The 6,926-nt window shown below is 34.4% G+C and overlaps 1 protein-coding gene across 1 annotated transcript in view; it reads right to left on the bottom strand.

Annotated features, from left to right (window-relative positions):
• Positions 1 to 2,594: 2,594 nt before the first annotated feature.
• Positions 2,595 to 6,926, bottom strand: part of LOC123703921 (UBX domain-containing protein 4) — a 29,651-nt gene continuing 25,319 nt past the window's right edge. Inside the window, exon 12 of the mRNA XM_045652109.1 lies at positions 2,595 to 2,711. The gene's annotated coding sequence lies outside the window, so the exon portion shown is untranslated. The remainder of the gene's footprint in view (positions 2,712 to 6,926) is intronic.

Raw genomic sequence — 6,926 nt, 5'->3', positions numbered from 1 at the left:
AGTGGTATGTCATCCACTATACTAAACGGTTTTTGGTTTTATAAGTGACAGTGATTTGAAGTATTCTCATTTCGAAGTTGACGGTGGCTGTGCGACGGCAAACACGTGGTCAGTAATCTTATATTTCTAGTGGAACCATTCGTATATTGCAGTATATCTTTGTATATCTAATGATAATAGATATTATTTCTGCAACTGCAATAGTTATTTTGTAAGATAAATCTAAAACTTGTGAAAAATATTAATGTTTTCTTTTATGTCATACTGGTAAGACATTTGGTCTCAATTCTTGCCAAATTGGTATTGGTTACTAGAGCCCCATGTATTACCTACATGACATTCTTTAGTTTATGTTACAGATTTTATTATAATTTCCAAGGATTATAAGATACTGAGATCTACCAACACCTGGATGAGTCAAATATTGACCTATATGATGGACCTATGGAGTTTCTTGCCGGTTCTTCTCCATAGATACTGCTTTCCGAATCGGTGGTAAATGTTAATACTGTTGTGACGATTCAAAATTGCTTTTAGAAGAAGTCTAATTGAATAAATAAATGTTTGAGATGAAGGTAATACCCCAAATGATACCGATGAAGCCGCCCAAATACCAGAACATGATTCTTCTTCCATTCGTCCAATGAGTATGAGTCATTTCAGAACAGAATCGTCACTATGTATGTCATCTTCAGTTGTTGGCAGACCATCTCGGGGACGCACATGACGTGGACCAAGCTTATGGGGAGGCTGACCGAGAGGATGGATTAGAAATAAGACCTAGGGGTGGACGTGACAATATAAATACACCACCACGCCGGTGCAAAATACATGAACTGGTCGTTTCTCACCCTTAAAAATACCTATCTATGATCCAAGGTACAAAAAATAGACACAGAACAATGGATAGAATAATAACTATTTAGATTCAAGTTTAAAAATATATAATAACTAAAAAAACATGTAGTTTTTCTTCATTTTCATAAACTTATTACACTTGGAACTGGGACCCCCTGTAATATATACATGACATAAAGAAAATCCAAGTTTTCCACGAAAGATTTTTTTTACCATTTTTTTGAATATCTATAATTGCATTAGAACAGATACAGCTAATTTTTATTACAAAAGAAAGAGAAAAAAATCCTGGGTCTCAGGAGGTTAAGCACATCTGCAGAGCAAACTGTGCCATAATATTTTTTTGAGATACCTATCCAGAAAAGAAAAATATTTTTTTATAATTTGTACTTACTTTCTTAAGTTTCGATCGTCTACAATGACCTATTTAGTTAACTTACGTGCAATTTTAGTCAGCATCTCATTCTTCATGTAAAAAACCAAAAAAAAAAATAATCATAAGAGTAAAAAAAAATCAAAATATTCAATTGTATACTTAGCCAAAAAATTGGGCATTTTCATAAAAAAAATTAAAGCTCGAATATCTCGAATGGAGGGTTCCATAGTGAAATCATTCAGAAATGATGTGTACTACACGCCCTTAACGGATCTAGGTCGACTTTTCCTGAAACCCTATGCCTATAACCTTCCTCGATAAATGGGCTATCTAACAACGAAATAGTTTTTCAAATCGGACCTTCCTGAGATTAGCGCGTTGAAACAAACAAACAATCTCCTCAGCTTTTTAATATTAGTATAGATGTATGTGGAATTGCGACAAGGCGACATGATTGTGTGAAAATTAAAAATATGTCATAATATGACAAAATCATTTAACTATCTTCGGTTCACCGAGAAGTTTACGTGAAAGTTGAGACATAAGTGAAGTGAAGTCCCGTGTCCCCGTAGTGGGGTAAGGGGCAGATGCATTATGCATACATCTGTTTCACTGATCAATTTTCTTTAGGGATAAGTAGGTGATCACTTGATCAGCCTTCTGTGTCCTACCAGACCGAGACATTTTTTTTTCTTCGTCTCCACCGGGAATCGAACCCAGGATCTCTCGGTTCTACGCTCACGCGTCAACCACTGTACCAAGGAGGCGTCAAAGTTGAGACATGGTTACAATGAAAACCGAATTCGATAGATAATTTTTCATTCGATGAGAATTGACTTCGGGAAAAATAATTTGTAAGTATTTCATCATCAAACTATAAGTTTTATCATAATATTATACTTGTATTTCAAACTTTTTTGTGTGTTCTCTTTGTGAAATTTAAGACGAAAAACGATATAATCTGATCAATTTTTCTCGAGCACTATAAAAAAAAAATGATTTTTTGTAAGACACATGATCAGTCTGAAATGTCGACATACGAATGTTCGTTTTATTCTTTGTAAGTATTTAGACTGTAGAAATGGGGAAAAATGATAAAAATCTATTAAAAAGTAAATAAATTAACTGTTAAATTAAGTGAAGAAACTGAATATTATTTTGTCAAAATACAACAAAAACATGTTTCAATCTGTTCAAAATAAAATATAGGGTTCTATAAAATAAAAACAACCTTAATATTTACAAGAAATATATTTTTCAATATACAGATAATATTTTAGTTTAATACATAATATTATATACAGTGAAATGCATTTAAATTATTATAACACTGATATCGTGACATAGGAAAAAAATACAATATGGTGAACAATTTTTTATTTTTAAACTAATTTTTAAATAACATCCTTGCCCTAAATAACAAATTGAAATTTCGATTAAGCTATCTTCACATACATGGCAGCACTGGCGGTTTTACCTGTAATAAAAATATTTTTAACATATTTAAAGTGTAAAAAAAATTTTCTTGTTATAACATTAAGATATGGAGACGACACCGCCTACATTACTTATGTTCCGGTCAACATAAGCCATATGGTGTAACTGCACGCTCATTTTTTATTTGTTTTAAAGTGAAACGCATCAAATATGCCTTCGTGTGTGTTACGATATTGCACTAATAATACGGAAAAGTGCAAAGGAATAACTTTCATCGGTAAGTACCTAACTAGATAATAATTTTTAAAGCATAGTTAGAGAAAAAAAATGGCGCACAGATTTTGTTGGTGGTGTCTCCTCCATACGTAGTAATATTATCTCAATGTGTTATAACTATCGGTCAATTAAGGAAAGCTGGCATGTTCACAGTACTCACACTTATGCAATTTCACTTACAGTATGTTCAAAAATAAATGCGACTCTAGTTTCATTTTAGACTTGAATTGTAAAATGGGTGCGTTGTAGATAAATATATGCAAATGATATACACTGATACATAGATGAAAGCATTAAAGTAATTACAATCGTAGACATAGTGCTGTCACAATTATAGGCAACCACCACTAAAAAATACAACATTAAATCCAAATCTAAGACACACAGTCTGCAGCTAACTGCATATTAGGTAAAAAATACACATATAATCAATTAATGTTAAAATAAAACTACATTTAATCAACTGGGTTTTGGCAAAGTTAAAGTTCACATTTTGTGATGCTACTTTCCCTTTAATTATGCCCCATAGTAACTTTATTGGGTTGAGTTCTGGATGGTACGGAGGCGCAATACACTATGTCCATGATCTTTGAGGATTGCATCACGTAAAAATTGTGTATAGTTTGGCTTATTTTTTTAATAATGTGGATAACTTTGATTATTAATTAGTAATTTGATTTTTGAAAAAAAAAATGCCGATTTTAGTCAAAATTTATATTTTTCTAACAAGATCCTTATCATCCCAATTTCCACCTTGGTGAGAAAAATTGACATTTCTAATGAAAATGAACAAAAAATTAAATGATTTTATTCAATACTGTAAAATAGTATATAATTCTTCCATTTACTGTATCACAAAATTCTTCATAGATTTTTAGATATTCGTACTACACCAATTACATCACCCTGTATTTATAAACAATTGCAAAATATGACACATACATAGGCCGGGAGATACTGACACAAAATTTCGGGTCATTTGTAACAGAATGGCGGTTCTACAGAGGTCTTATTACGCAATGACAAAAAGAAAAATGATGGTCAGAACGCTGGTACCGGCGGACTAGTCGCGTGGGCGTAAGTCACACTCGTCGGATAAGTAAGACCCCTCTAGACCGCCATCCTGTTACCAATGACCCGAAATTTTGTGTCAGTATCTCCCGGCCTAACATGTGCAATGTGTAAATGTGTTGACGTTCCAGCTCTTCTTAAGGACGTATTTACAAATTGACGCGCATCAATTTTAGGTATTGAGTCTTACTACTACACGTGCACGGCTCACACACACATCGAAATGCGCGAAGCGGCGAAATTATGAGTAAACTGACACGACTTGATAATTGAGCTTATTTTTATTGCTATGTTTTTTTTAACTTTACTTTGATTTGTAAAGTTTGTAACGTTGAATGGTCACAAAAGTAGATACCATTTATCTAATTTCATTGGACAGTGATTGTTTGGTAAACAAGTACTTGCCGAAGTGTACTTCGAAGACTGGTACTGGAACTCATAGACGAGTGGAGCTAGGTGTGCCGAGTTTGGGCTCGTTTTGTTAGTAATGTTGAGACCTTACCTCCGGACTTGATGGAATGACCTGCAGGTGTACTTCGAAGACTGCTACTGGAACTAATAGACGAGTAGAGCTAGGTGTGCCGAGTTTGGGCTCGTTTTGTTAGTTATGTTGAGACCTTACCTCCGGACTTGATGGAGTGACCTGCAGGTGTACTTCGAAGACTGCTACTGGAACTAAAAGACGAGTAGAGCTAGGTGTGCCGAGTTTGGGCTCGTTTTATTAGTTATGTTGAGACCTTACCTCCGGACTTGATGGAATGACCTGCAGGTGTACTTCGAAGACTGCTACTGGAACTAAAAGATGGTTAGAGCTAGGTGTGCCGAGTTTGGGCTCATTTTGTTAGTTATGTTGAGACCTTACCTCCGGACTTGATGGAGTGACCTGCAGGTGCATTTACAAAATATGTTTTATTAATTAATGTAATAATATAGTGTCGACTTATAAAAATACTACAGGTTTGCCGGCAGCTTCGCCTGCATCATTTTTAAATTTAACCCAAATTCGGCGCCATTTTGAAATTCTTTGTTAATTGACCGATTTCGTTCAAAATCGATATCTGAGGCTCCCTGGGATCGCAAAACAGGAAACTGGTACCAAAATTTTAAAAAGTCAGCGCCATTTTGAAATTCTTTGTTATTGTACCGATTTCGTTCAAAATCGATATCTGAGGATCCTTAGGATCACAAAACAGGAAACTGTTACCAAAATTGAAAAAAAGTCAACGCCATTTTGAAATTTTCTGTTATTGTACCGATTTCGTTCAAAATCGATATCTGAGGCTCCCTGGGATCGCAAAACAGGAAACTGGTACCAAAATTTTAAAAAGTCAGCGCCATTTTGAAATTCTTTGTTATTGTACCGATTTCGTTCAAAATCGATATCTGAGGCTCCCTGGGATCGCAAAACAGGAAACTGGTACCAAAATTTTTAAAAGTCAGCGCCATTTTGAAATTCTTTGTTATTGTACCGATTTCGTTCAAAATCGATATCTGAGGCTCCCTGGGATCGCAAAACAGGAAACTGGTACCAAAATTTTAAAAAGTCAGCGCCATTTTGAATTTTTTTGTTATTGTAGCGATTTCAAACTCAAACTCAAACTCAAACATTTATTTATTCAATTAGACTTCTTCGAGAAGCACTTTTGAAACGTCAATACATATTTTTATCATTTACCACCGATTCGGAAAGCAGTATCTATGGAGAAGAATCGGCAAGAAACTCCATAGTTGCTCTTTTAAATCATTTCAGTATTACAATTTAATTTTACAAAATATGTAAGTAACCGTACGTATATATTATCATAATATGCCAAAGAACTGTCCTGCGGTTCTCACGCGACAACCCTCCATGGGTTTTTATCTTCCATATATTCCTTAATGCTGTAATAGGCTCTCTGAACTAAGACGTTTTTTACATAATTCTTAAATTTAGCACTACTAAACTCTTTAATACTATGAGGAATTTTGTTGTAAAAAAGTATACCTTGACCCATAAATGAATTTTTAACTTTAGCTAACCGGTAAAATGGCATTTCAATTTTATTTCTGTTCCTTGTGCCATAACAGTGTCTATCTCCTACTCTTGTGTGTAAGTCTGCGTTTTTGTGTACATATAAAATATTATTAAATATATACTGTGATGGTACAGTGAGGATACCAGTATTCTTAAAGAGATCTCTTAGTGAGTCCCTAGCACGTAAATTATATATAGAGCGTATGGCTCTTTTCTGTAATATAAATATAGTTTCAATATCTGCAGCCCTGCCCCATAGAAGAATTCCATAGGACATAATGCTATGAAAGTAGCTAAAATAAACCAATCTAGCCGTGTCTACATCGGTGAGATGCCTTATTCTTCGAACTGCATATGCAGCTGAACTAAGCTTAGCAGCGGTGGCGGCAACATGGGCCCCCCATTGTAACTTCTCATCTAGTGTCAATCCAAGAAAAACAGTAGAATCCACAGGGTATAATACCTCCCCGTTTAAAATAATATCCCTTTTTACCTTTTTTACATTTGGAAGGATAAATTCTACACAATTTGTTTTTTTTGCATTTAATAATAAATTATTAGCAGTGAACCAATTGGATATGCGTAAAAGAGCAGAGTTTACTTCGTCAACGTTTGAGTCATGTCTATCCACATTAAATATTAATGAGGTATCATCTGCAAACAGTACTATTTCACACATATCCTGCAAATAATAAGGTAGGTCATTAATATATACTAAGAACAAAAACGGTCCTAAGATAGATCCCTGCGGAACACCTATGTTAATCGGCGCACCGCAAGATTTCTCTCCATTAACAACAACGGTTTGTACCCTGTTCTGAAGATATGAAGCTATGAGGTCCTGAGATAAACCTTTAATACCATAAAAATTTAGTTTCCGTAATAGAGTGGTAT

Source organism: Colias croceus, chromosome 28, assembly GCF_905220415.1.
Source record: "Colias croceus chromosome 28, ilColCroc2.1".
In the NCBI taxonomy this organism is placed as follows: Eukaryota; Metazoa; Arthropoda; class Insecta; order Lepidoptera; family Pieridae; genus Colias; species Colias croceus.
The sequence above is the reverse complement of the archived record's forward strand: the minus strand, read 5'-3'. Positions and strand labels throughout refer to the sequence as shown.